Source organism: Protopterus annectens, chromosome 9.part0 (assembly GCF_019279795.1).
Source record: "Protopterus annectens isolate FY-2018-M chromosome 9.part0, PAN1.0, whole genome shotgun sequence".
NCBI classification, from domain to species: domain Eukaryota; kingdom Metazoa; phylum Chordata; order Ceratodontiformes; family Protopteridae; genus Protopterus; species Protopterus annectens.
Genome location: NC_056743.1, coordinates 98595993 through 98610620, shown reverse-complemented (window position 1 = coordinate 98610620; position 14628 = coordinate 98595993).

Here is a 14628-nt window from a genome sequence, read left to right as displayed (position 1 = left end):
TCTTTGCCACACTGTGTACAAGCTGTAGACACAGCCGCACAGGCTGTGCAAGCGTCTGCAACCCTAGATTTGTTTCATGACCTTACCTTACGAGTACCGCACTCTGTCGCGGTAATACTACTGCAGGATAAAGTTACCTTTCTCTCTTCTAGCAGACACTTATCCTGCATAATAACGTTACTATCACAACCACACATGACCATTGAGCGATGCACCACTCAATCCAGCCACGCTGTTACCTACAGCTGACGATGGTGCCCCTCACGTGTGTTTAGATTTGATACACTCTTATGTCTTACCCAGACCAGACCTTAAGAACCAACCTTTGGCAAATTCAGATTGGACCCTGTTTGTAGATGGGTCAGCATGTAAGAATGAGGCAGGTATCACACAAGTGGGGTATGCAGTCACAACTGAGACTAAGGTACTGGAGGCAAAACCCCTCCCAGGGAACCTGTCCGCACAAGCGGCCGAATTGATTGCTTTGTCCAGAGCATGCACTATTTCCAAGGATAAGGCAGTTACTATCTACACAGATAGTCAGTATGCTTTTTCCACAGTCCATGTCTTTGCACAGCAATGGAAAAATAGGGGAATGGTTACGGCCTCAGGAAAGGAACTAACCCACAAGGATTTAATCCTTAGCCTCTTACAAGCTGTCCAACTGCCACGGGGATTGGCCATCTGTAAGTGCGCAGCACACACAAATGCCATGGATCCACTATCACTTGGAAATGCACTGGCTGACAAAACTGCAAAAAGTGTAGCCTTAACCTCTACTTTTGCACTCGAGACCACACAAAAGGAACTTCACCCTACAGATAAATTTGATCTACAAACTTTACAGGTAATGCAGGAACTTAGTACAGTTAGGGAAAAACAGTGATGGGTTAAATATGGGGCTATTTCAAAAGCAGGGAGTTTTTGTAGGTCCAAATGATAAGTATGTCTTGCCAAAGAACCTTTTTAGGTATGCCTCATTAGTGACGCATGCCCCATCTCATCTGGGCCCTGCTGCTATGGTTCAAATGATCCAGTGAATTTTCTGGACCAAGGGATTTATAGCATATGCTAAACGATTTTGTTTATCGTGCCTGCTTTGTGCACGATACCATGGTGGTGGGGTGCGGATCACCCCAGCAGCTTTTCCGCTGCCTCCGTATCCATTTCACACAATCTGCATGGATTTTATTGAACTAACTCCTGTTCAACAGAAGCGATTTGTGTTAGTCATTATTGACGCTTTTACAAAATGGGTTAAAGCTTTTCCGGTAGCACACCCAGATGCACTGTCGGTAGCCAAGGCCCTTACAAATAACATTATCCCTCATTTTGGGCTACCTACACGCATCTATTCTGATAATGGCACACATTTCGTAAACCAAGTTATTCAAAAGCTGGCCGCCATTTTTCAGATAGAGTTAAAAACATCTTTGTGCCTACCACCCACAGTCAGCAGGGTTGGTTGAATGCCACAATGGCATTCTCAAAGGCAAGTTACGTAAACTCATGGCCGAGGCACAGTCTTGGATAAACTGCTTACCTCTGGTACTCCTGTCCATGCGTACCACTCCCACCTCAAAAGGGGTCACACCATTTGAACTATTATACGGGAGACCTTCTTACGTCCCGCAGTGGCAAAATCTTTTGCCTGCGGAACATGAGAGGGGTGAAGAGATAGCAGATTACATGAGGAAATTGCTGACCAGAACTAACATTTCTCTAACGAATTATTGCTTTTCAGATCAGAAGAACAACAGGATCCTGGAAGTGAAACCCGGGAACTGGGTTTGGATTAAAATTGTCAAGAGGAAAACCTGGGCCTCGCCTAGGTGGGAAGGTCCATACCAGGTTTTGATAGCAACACCCACAGCAGTCCGAATAAAAGAACGAACATCGTGGATCCATCTGACACACTGTAAACTGGTAAAACAGTTTGAACTGGACAAATACTTGAGTTCCCCTGAGGAACACCGATTAGTAGTAATCTTGTTTTATATGAATATCTGACTATTGTAACAATGCAGAGAAATACTGGAAGGGAGCAGCCCTTCCCACAAAAGCATTCCAAAATAATTTTGTTGTTAATAAGTGTGATTGTTACTTTTCTGTTTTGGCCGTTTTTAATTTTCAAACAAGACTAGCCAAGTAAAGAGAGATGAGAATATGGATTGGCATCCGCCTTTTAATACATACCAAGCTATTAAGTATGCATATGCTCCATCTTTTAATGTTTCAAATTGTTGGATATGCACGGCTATCCCTACTGTACATGGTGGTCTAATGTTGGGTACAGTCCCTTTGGGGGCAAATGATACATGGACTAATTTACTATTTGAAACTTCAAATGTAGCCTTAAAGGACAAAATAGCATTACCCCTCATGGGTCGCCAGAATGGAACTGTATGTTTTCAAAGATTTGGCAAGATTAAGGTTGGATGGAGTCAGTGTAATGTAACAATAATTCATAACTGTACAATAGATGGGCACTGTGCAACTAGTTTCAAGCCTATAAGAGTGCTTGTTAATATTACAGGGCTTATTAATGACACATGTTTCTTTGAAAAAATGTTATCTGTGTATGATCTTTTGTTTAAAGGGCTGCAAGATAAAGGAAATCACTCTGTTCCAGTCAATATTACACTTAAAGTAAATGATTATTTTATCTGTGGTAGAAAAGCATACAAATGGTTACCGAGGAATTGGTCAAGCAGTTGCTTTTTGGATTATTTAGCACCAGCTATAAGACATACATTTTCTCTTCCCCAAGGTAAAATACGAAATGTACGTGCTTGTTAATAAACCTGTTAATCCCGTAGGTAACGTTGATGCATCCTGGATCTATCACCACGATTTGGCCCATAGTAGCAGCAAGGGGCTATCACACATGGACTTGGGCGATGATGTTATTTCCTGGGCTGGTATTCTTCCAGCGTATGGGAAAGTAAAATCCATTTGGGAGCTCAGAAAACTGTCAAAACTGTTAGAAACTCTGAGCAATGCAACTTTTTCTGCGCTAGAATTGGTGACTGATGAGTTAACTGCAATGAGGACTGTAGTGTTGCAGAATCGTATGGCGCTCGATTTCACCCTAGCGGCAAAAGGAGGTAGTTGCGCTCTTATCCAGGAGGAGTGTTGTTCGTTCATTCCAGATAACGAACATGACATTGACAGCCATCTAGAGATCCTACAACAAGTTTCTGAACTTACAAAACCAGGACAGAATCCATTAACTGGACTTTTTCCAAAATTGGTTTGGAAATTGGGGAACAGTACTTATGAATGTCTTAATTGCTATATGTGTTGGTGCCATTATATTCCTACTGTTGGGTTGTTGCTGCATTCCTTGCATCCGAATGATAATATCAAGTGTACTGTCTGCCAATGCAACTAAAGCTTATTATTCTGAATATACAGAACACGAGTCATGCGAAAAACTGTATGAATAAAATGTATTACTGGTGATACAAAGTGTTGTTAAGGGGGAAATGTAGTAAGAATCTTTGTATTCAACATCTTTGTATCATGTATAGTAAGGGTTAAAATGTGAAATTGCATTGTGTGCAAAGAAGCAAGTTAAAATAAGTTGTTTTTCTCAAAGAATTTGCTGACCAAAGAGGAATGCACAGATGTTACCTTGGTCCAAGCATAAGCTTATCTTGTGCCTGACCTCTGACCATCTAAGGCTCCAGTATGTGAATTTATAGCCTTGACTGAAATTCCTTGTCTGGTAACCAGTTACTGTGTACGTACAGAGAAGGGTATAAAAACCCATGTGAAGTGTACAGAAATTAGACTGCTGACATACCATGTACTTTGTAGCATGTCTCCATGCATGTAAAATAAACCTTTTTGCTTATTTTTATCTGCGTGATTCTTCCAGTATATGTTGAGTATTAAAATCTTTTGACAGTTACCAAGTGGAATAATTAACACCGGCATTTATAGGAAATCATGCCACAGTAATACATTTCTATTGAGATCCAGCATGCATCCACCGTATGTATTTAGAAACATTGTAAAGGGACAGGGCATCAGAGCCTCTAGGTTGAACCCATCCATTGATGGTTTAATGAAGGAGTTAGCAGACCTAGAAAACAAGCTGCTAGAGAGAGGCTACCAAGAAACAGATATTATTAGACATTGGGATGCCATTCCCTTGTTGAGGCAAGATGTAGCAGCACCTTACTTTGGACCAGCTGCTATTAGAGAGCACAAAGAATCTAACAATATTACATCTATAGTAAAGGATTCTTTTTTTTTTTTTTTTTTTTTTTTTTTACTTCAGATTACATGAATATTAGGAATATCCTCACCAAATATTGGTCCATCTTACAAACAGATGAGAAAAATAGTGGTCAAGGAACCACATTTCTTATTTAGAAATAAAAAGAATTTGTAAAGACTTTTATGCTATCCTATGAACAATTATAGCAATCTGATATCTAGTGAGGGACATAAAATGCCATGTGGGCACTGTAACTTTTGTACATATATAGACAAACAAGAAGTGTTTGTTCATCCAGACTTGCATAAGGAGTTTAAAACATCTGTAACAGTGATTTGCATGACTCCCCATCTAGTTTATTTAGCTGTATGCCAGCTCTGCTCATCCTATTATGTAGGGAAAACTAATAGAGTTTTTAGAGACCGTATACGAGAACATATATACCATAAACAAAAAAGTCTCCGTGGGTTCCCAAAGAGTCTTGCAGTCAAAAGTAGTATCAAAGCACAGAAAATATACTGTAAGACTCACCACATGAACATGAAGGCAGAATAAAATTGTAAAACTTCCTTTAATAACAGTAGATAAGCACTTTCATGTACTAGATGTACGCTTCTTCAGATCTTAAACATACTAAATCATAGCTATCTTTTATACAAAAACTTAAATCATGATTAAATCTTTAAACAATTAAGTAATCAATTAAGAAACATCTTAAAATAAAAAGGGCAATGTAGGACTCCTATTCAAAATTAGTCTATTGATATTATACTCTGTTATAACAGGAAGTATATTAAATATGAATATATATTAAACAAATGTCTTGAGACACATATTATAAAATCTATCATTTCATATATACCATAATTTCTTTTAAAAGTATGTCTGAATTATGTGAATTTATAAAACTTTTATAGCTATTTATTACCCATTTAAAAAACGTAATTCTAAAAATGTATATATATGAAGCCACAGTTCTAAGTAACATACATATATATAGAAAATCACTAAATGATGCAAAAAATGTGTATATCTATATATATATATATATATATATATATATATATATATATATATATCTATATATATATATATATATATATATATATATATATATATCTACGTACATCTGACATATATTTATATTTTTGACGTATATATTTACATTCATCCTACACACAAATAACTATATGTAACTGACATTATGAGCAACAAGTAAAATTCCAACAAGATTAAAACTAAAAAATGGCATACTAAATATTGTATTAAACCTTGAAAAGGGCAGTAAACCATCATTTATGAGGTCTAGAATCCAGGACTGGTTTCAATGACAGACAATAGTTAAGACCTGGTGGGAGGTGCCTTCACGTTCATGTGGCAAGTCTTACAGTATATTTTCTGTGCTTTGATACTACTTTTGACTGCAAGACTCTTTGGGAACCCACTGAGACTTTTTTGTTTATGGTGATTCGTTTGATTTTAGTCTTCAAGGGTCCACACTATGGAATCAACCTCTATCGAATTAGACTATAACCCAGAGACGAGGGACATGAACCAGAAATGGGACCATCTGATTTTTCAACGAGAGAACCCTTTATTGGCTCTGGACTTTCGAATTCCGGTAAATATACATTCTAACCAAGGTAGCAATGACAATCTAACTGAGTTTTATGAGTTAAGCAAAGAGTTGGAGAATGACTTATTCAAACTCCAGCGTTACTTATAGCAGAGGAGACATCTTGAAGCTTGCCTGCATTTTCATGTTATACCAAGAGGCATGCGAGTGCTCTGCATGCCAACGTTTGGTGAGCATCATCCAGTGTTACTAAAAAAATGGCAAGATCTTAATATTGAGCTGGGTTTTAACTACATTAAGCTTTTGTTGGAGTATTTTGCTCCTATAGAGAGTGAACCGCAGCTCAAAATTGAAACTTTGCGTAAAGATCTGTTTGAACGTTTTCGATCAGAATATTGCAAGACTAAGTTGGATAATATCCAGACACAGGTCAATTTATATAGCGATAAGTTGAAATAAACAAAACAGCATAAACTTTGTAGAGATCATAATGATTTTGCTCTCGGCCACATTTGTTTGGCCGAGAATACACGGTAATTCAGCTTCTAATGTTGATATGACAACCAGACCAAGTACTGGCGTAATCCCTACGTCCTCAGGAGGAGACATTCCATCAACACAGCGCCTGGGTATGGTCTCTACTACTGAAGATATTTCTACTTCCACTCCAGCTAATATACCAGTTGCTGATACATCTAATGCTTCATCTCTACCTAGTTTAGAAACTCCACCACCAAATCAACAAGCATTTAAACATTCAGCTCAGGATATGAGGTTGTGTGCATATCCTAAATCTACTAAATCAGGGAGAAACACGTTTTTTACCATATGCAATAAAGCAGTCAATGTTTGCGAGAGGGAGATCGCACAGCAGGGGTCCGAGAAAGAAAATTCTCGGGCGAGAGGTATGGACAAAAAAAAAAAAAAGACTATGAAGAACTGAATTGTTTAGTTTTTAATTATGCCAATATTGACCTGTCTGAATCTGATGTAATGTTATTGAACAAAGGGTTGGGGTTTATTCCGTCTCAACCAAGCAAGCTGAGCGACACTAATAGATTAAGATTGTTTGGTCGCTCAGTAGCTTTGAAAGTGTTCTTTAATAACGTTAAACATTCTGTTAATACAAATGTTTCCTCTGTTTGCAAAAGAAAGAGTAACTTTATACCATCTATGCCTCATAGTGTTGATTGTTTTATTAAAATCTGTGAACGAGAGTTCTATTCCCACTATTCCACCACTAAAAAGAGGAAAAAGTTTTTTTTAATATGACTAGTTCTGAAGTTCATTCTTTAGAGATGTTACGTAATGAAAGAAAGGTGGTTATAAAACCAGCTGATAAGGGGGGAGGGATAGTTCTCCTGAATACTACAGATTATGTGACTAATATGAATGTTTTGTTACAAGATAGAACTACCTATAAGGAATTATCCATTGATGAGGTTGAAAAAGTATATAGGAATGTACAAGATAGTTTATATGATCTCTTAATGTGCAGGCAGGTAACTAAGGAGGTTTAGGATTTCCTTAACGTTGAACATCCTTTAATTCCGTGTATGAAGGGACTTCCCAAAATACATAAAAATGTTTCCCATACCTATCCGACCAATAGTTTTGGGAAGAGGATGGGTGACTTGAACTATCTCTATCTTTTTAGAGAAGACATTAAAACCTATAGTTGACAATATTTTTACCATCTTAAAGGATACCTATAAGTTATTAAATGATTTAGAACAAATAAAATTTGGTTCCATGGGCAGTTTTAAATCTAACAATTTGTCACTCAGTGAGAAACAAGCCATTGAGAAATTACATAAAAACAAGGATTTGGTTATCATCTCAGCAGATAAGGGCGGGGCTGTAGTGGTCATGAATTGGCCAGATTATGACAAAGAGGCAATGAGACAACTATTTAACAAGACACTACGCTGAAATGTGTCTCAATCCTACGCATAGATTCAAGCAACAAATCGATGAATTCTTGACCATTGCTAGGGATACTGGCCTCATAACCAGTTCTACTCAACAACAATTACCTATCAATGACCCTATCAATCACTATATCTACTTCCTTCCTAAAATTCACAAAGACCCAAACATCCACCAGGCAGACCCATTGTTTCCGGTAGGGGTTACCTCACAGAACCATTACCTTTGTTTCTAACTAAACATCTTAAGCCTTTATTAACCCATGTACATTCTAGGCTACAAGACACTACAGAATTTTTACAGATTACATCTGAGGCACAATTGGAATCTGGTTGGTTGATATGCACATTGGACGTTAGTTCACTGTACACAAATATACCTCACTCAGCTGGATTGGAGGCTTTAGCTTATTGGCTTAAGATTGCCCATATTTATGAAGAGGATTTAAATTCTTTTCTTGTTGGCTTGGCAGAACTTGTCCTAACTAGCAATGTCTTTTTCTATCGAGACATTTGTTTTTGGCAAATCAAAGGTATAGCAATGGGAGCATCTTTTGCTCCCATTTATGCTGACCTTTTTATGGAATACATAGAGGAACATATTATTTATAACACCAGTCATAACATCTTTTTGCCAGAAATTGATATCTGGAGGCGGTATTTGGATGATTGCTGGATGGTGTGGAGGGCTGATGTTGAATATTTAACTGAATTTGTCTCATATTTGAATGACAACATATGGGGCATTGAGTTCACTGTTAATTATCATGCTGAAACAATCACGTTTCTTGATGTCTTGATTACCAGACAACCAGATGATACTCTCAGTACTCAGGTATTCAGGAAATATCCTGAATACAACACAGTCCTTCACACCTCCAGCTTTCATCCTCCGCATATTGCCAAAAACATACCCAAGTCACAATTTATACGTTTGAGACGTATATGTTCCCAACAAGATGGCTTTGAGAAAGACAGATGTGATCTAATTAATAGATTTTGTGACAGGGGCTATCCGATGGGACATGTCATTTCTGCTAGCAATTGGGTAAATTCTTTACCCAGAGAAGATTTTCTCCAATATAAAGCTAAAGATCAGAGGACTGCTCAGCCATTAAGGTTTGTTACAACTTATGCTAGAAATTCAAATTTACTCATGGACAGTGTTCAGAAAAATTGGAACATTTTGTCCAATATTCCCAAACTAGCAGATATATTACCAGAAAAATGTTTATTTTCATTCCGCAAAAGTAAAAACTTGGCTTCATATTTTCAATCATGATAAACACACACATTTCACCGGTAGTACTGATTCAGTACAAACTACTTTGACTGGGGAAAAGTTAGTGGGTTGTTTCCCATGTGGTCATTGTAGTAATTGTGACAAAATCTTTAAATCAAAGGAATTTACAAGTAGGAATTGTTCCAAAGTTTATGAACTATCATTTTTTTCCAAATTGTAGTAGTGAATGGTTAATTTACCTGGCAACATGTAGTTGTGGTTTGTGGTTCATTTTATGTCGGCCAAACTTCTCGGCCTTTAAGACTGAAAATTTCTGAACATATGAGTAATATTAAAAATAAGAAGATGAATAATGCTTTATACAAACATACTACCAAACATCATAGTGCTAAATTTTCTTTTATGATTATTGATCTAATCAAGGGTACAAGATTTAATAAAACAGGTTGGCATTCATTGCTAGATTCGAAAGAAAGAAATGGATTACTAAGCTAGGTGCTTTGTTTGCACCTGGACTAAATGAGCAATTTTAATTGAACCAATAGGACATGATCTTGTCACTATTTAAATGCATCATTTTAGTTTTTTATTGTCACTGAGGAAGGCTGTGTGTGGTTTGCCAGCCGAAACCGGTCTGAGCTATTTTTGATGTTGTTTTCACAATAAATAATTTTTTCACTGGATCCTGTTTGGTTGCTGGCTTCTTTTTTGGACATGATTTGTGGTTGTTGCTGGGCAACTTTCCTACGTGCAGGAGCTATTTTTTGATTGGTATACTTTGTTCTCCTTCCTGCTGGGAGCTTTGGCTCCGGTGCTGGCTGCATGTTTAATCTGCAGCCCTTAACGCTTTGTGCGGATTTACGTTCCTAATTTTGGTATCATCTTTGTTTTTGAATGCCATCGGGATTGTCCTTGTACCCTTGAATCCAGTGTTTTGATCGTTTGGGGTTTTTGGAGTGCTGCTTTTGGCTCCACTTACAGGAGCATGTCGTGCATGTCATGCATTTGGCTTATTGCTTTGAATAACTGTATCCCGTCTTTGACCATCTTCTTTTGAGCTTAAAGCAGTCCAAATTGGGTTATTTATCTACAACAACGGACGAGAAGTATTGGTGTGTTTCCTATGTACGACACAGATTCTATCTTTTGGATTTGTGTATCTAGCTAGTCGCACATGTGAATTCTGGCGTCCGCCATTTTTCAACTACTATGCATATTGGATTTATGTTCATTTTGCCTGTACTGGTAGCCATTCATCTTCTATTTTCCTTTGAGAACTACTACGGGATTTGTTTGACAATCTAGCTAAATTGCTTTGGCTTTTGCTACTGGTGTATTGTGTTTCAAGGTACTTTTTATTCTATTTTTAGACAATTCTTTAGGTTGTGATTTGAAATATGAACAGTCGACATCTTGGGCTATACCTTAGTGCAAAGCAGTTGACAGCCGTTTTGGCATCCACTTTAAATATCTACAATTTTGTAGTTCGAATGGATGTTTTGGGCAGTTAACTAAAGATCGCTATGTGATTTGCCTAGCACTATACGTAAGCATTTTCATCACTTGGGGCAAGGAATCCATCTTGTTATGCAAGGTACTGTGCAACTACCATTCGTTTACTCTATCCAGCTATTTGGAAACGCTGATACTCTTTGGTCCTACGTTGAAGCAATTTTTATGTTAGTTTTGGGACCTTAGGACCATAGGAAATTGTTTATAACATTTTTTCACTGGACATTAGTGGTTTTGGACAAATCTTTCGTGGATGTATGGTCTTTTTTACAATTCTGTAGTTCATTACTCAATATTTTTTGTTTACCAAAATTGCTTGTCTCTATTTTAGAGGCTAAGCTTTATTGTGCTCTACGATTTTGTGATTTGGTGATACTGACAAGCTTTTGCTAGTTTAATATTACCATTATTTATTCTAGCTTTATACAATAGATACTAGAATCAACGTATTGATTCAATTGATAGTTTTTCCTATTGTGGTATGATTATCTTTTTGATTCATATTATACCTAACATTCTAGTATAATAGATGTTTAACGTTTGCTCTAGTTACTTTCAGTATAGTCTGACTTTATATTGATTCATGTACAGCTTATAGGTTTCCATTAATGACTTGGGTGGTGCTTATTAACATTGTTGTGCATCACCTTTAGTCTAAACAGGATGATTAACATCAGATCATTTTTATTTAAATGATTATATGAACAATGTGAACTTTGTATATCCTTATGATCTATTACCAATGTGCATGTACTATCTGGTTAGACTATTGGCTTATCAAAAGTGCTTGTATCAGCATATTACTAGATTACAGTCCTAGATGCTTCATTTAGCAACATTATAGGTGTTTGGGTTTGTCTGGAAACTACTGGGTCTATGTGGAAAACCATATAATTTTTGTGTTTTCTATCATATATAGCATTCAACATTTTTGCTCATCTTTTTTGGACTAGTTTTCTCGTTAATTAGTGAATCATACAGACCTGTTTTATTGTGCCCAATCGTCATTTATGCACTTTTATTGTAAGCAATACAATTGATGCATGTAGTATACCAGTTATCTGGAACTGAGATTCGGGTTGCTTTTGGAATAGTCAGAGTTGGATTCTGGATTCTTTCAATATCAACCATTCTCTTAACTTTGGTGACATCATTTTCTAGATCACATATATATATTTAACATATTTTTGACATTATTGCACAGACATTTTCGACATTTATATTATATATTTGATTTGGTTGATTAATGGGAACGTAGCATTATTAGACAGGAATTGGTTGTCTTCCATAGCTACTATTGTTCCTTTCTTTTGACGTGGCATATAATTTTTTAATATAGCCATCATTGTCATTTGACCAAACATATACAATGGATCTTTTAAATTTGGTCACAGGGCTTTCTGCAGACAGAGCAGATTTAAGTGCATTTGGTGTTGGCCCAGGGCCTAGTGGCAACAATTCTAATGACCCCTTAGGACCTGAAACAACATATAGTTTGGCTTTTGATAACTTGTACAAACATTTAAAGTTGTTAAGATCTAACATCTGGCATTCTAAACTTTTTAAAGCTTATATCATGAAAGGTATTACACCTAGGGGTCTTAGAATTAGAGTTCAACCACATGTAGGGCAGGTTGATGATGAACTTAACCAGCAATGGTCTAAAATCCAGCAGCATGCCACTATGTCATTTGTGGAGGCTTTGGACAAATATTATGATAGAATAATTGACTCAGAAATATACTCAAAGATTTGTGCAATGATGTCAAAAAATTTGAAGGTGAACTATTTTTCAAGAAATCTTAAAGTTACTAATGATCTCACCACTTTGGAAGAGCAGTTGAAATCCAAAAAAATAAAGAAATCTAAATGTGATTTAAATGATTATCAAGGATCCAACCCTTTCAGTTTTCCATCTAAACAAGTTCGTTTTAACCCTTATTTGGGTAAAACACCTAGAAGGAAGAGACCCAGATCGATCTTAAGGAATAAAAACAATACAGATGGCTCATCCACTGATCTGTCTTCATTCACAGACAGTGACATGCAGCCAGCATCGGATCTTCCAAACCCCAAAAGAGTACAAGGTTTTATCCCTTTAGGGGGAAGTATAAGCGGGGAGGTAGGAAACACAAAAAGAGTAGAGGACATTCAGGGTCTGTTACAAATGGTAACACAGAAGTAAGCACTGATAATTCAAATGTTCTTAACTTGTCTGATTTCACTTTGTCGACAACACAGTTGGCTGTCCTCAATAAAGGCTTAAATTTCATCCCTGGTTTTGTCACTTCTGAAGATCATTTGGTTCAGGACGTATTGTCTTTTTGTAGAAGTATAAATCTAAAATTACAGTTTGGGATGGGGATACAGGTTATGATCAAAATAAGTTTATCATAAATCTAAGTATCTTCCACCAATGCATCCTGTTGTACATCTATTTCAGAATATGATTCTCAAAGATCTACACTTTTACAGTTCGGAGACCCGTTTTAAATCTAACAATTTGTCACTCAGTGAGAAACAAGCCATTGAGGAATTACAAAAAAACAAGGATTTGGTTATCATCTCAGCAGATAAGGGTGGGGCTGTAGTGGTCATGAATTGGTCAGATTTTGACAAAGAGGCAATGAGACAACTATTTAACAAGACACTACTCTGAAATGTGTCTCAATCCTACGCATAGATTCAAGCAACAAATCGATGAATTCTTGACCATTGCTAGGGATACTGGCCTCATAACCAGTTCTACTTTACAACAATTAACTATCAATGACCCTATCAATCAATATATCTACTTCCTTCCTAAAATTCACAAAGACCCCATATATCCACCAGGCAGACCCATTGTTTCCGGTAGGGGTTACCTCACAGAACCATTATCTTTGTTTCTAACTAAACATCTTAAGCCTTTATTAACCCATGTTCGTTCTAGGCTACAAGACACTAGAGAATTTTTACAGATTACATCTGAGGCACAATTGGAATCTGGTTGGTTGATGTGCACATTGGACGTTAGTTCACTGTACACAAATATACCTCACTCAGCTGGATTGGAGGCTTTAGCTTATTGGCTTAAGATTGCCCATATTTATGAAGATTTTAATTCTTTTCTATTTGGCTTGGTAGAACTTGTCCTAACTAGCAATGTCTTTTTCTATCGAGACATTTGTTTTTGGAAAATCAAAGGTACAGCAATGGGAGCATCTTTTGCTCCCATTTATGCTGATCTTTTTATGGCATACATAGAGGAACATATTATTTATAACACCAGTCATAACATCTTTTTGCCAGAAATTGATATCTGGAGGCGGTATTTGGAAGATTGCTGGATGGTGTGGAGGGCTGATGTTGAATATTTAACTGAATTTGTCTCATATTTGAACGACAACATATGGGGCATAGAGTTCACTGTTAATTATCATGCTGAAACAATCACGTTTCTTGATGTCTTGATTACCAGACAACCAGATGATACTCTCAGTACTCAGGTATTCAGGAAATATCCTGAATACAACACAGTCCTTCACGCCTCCAGCTTTCATCCTCCGCATATTGCCAAAAACATACCCAAGTCACAATTTATACGTTTGAAACATATATGTTCCCAACAAGATGTCTTTGAGAAAGACAGATGTGATCTAATTAATAAATTTCGTGACAGGGGCTATCCGATGGAACATGTCATTTCTGCTAGCAATTGGGTAAATTCTTTACCCAGAGAAGATTTTCTCCAATATAAAGCTAAAGATCAGAGGACTGCTCAGCCATTAAGGTTTGTTACAACTTATGCTAGAAATTCAAATTTACTCATGGACAGTGTTCAGAAAAATTGGAACATTTTGTCCAATATTCCCGAACTAGCAGATATATTACCTGAAAAATGTTTATTTTCATTCCGCAGAGGTAAAAACTTGGCTTCATATTTCAATTATTATTAACACACACACTTCACCGGTAGTACTGATTCAGTACAAACTACTTTGACTGGGGAAAAGTTAGTGGGTTGTTTCCCATGTGGTCATTGTAGTAATTGTGACAAAATCTTCAAATCAAAGGAATTTACAAGTAGGAATTGTTCCAAAGTTTATGAACTATCATTTTTTGCAAATTGTAGTAGTGAATGGTTAATTTACCTGGCAAC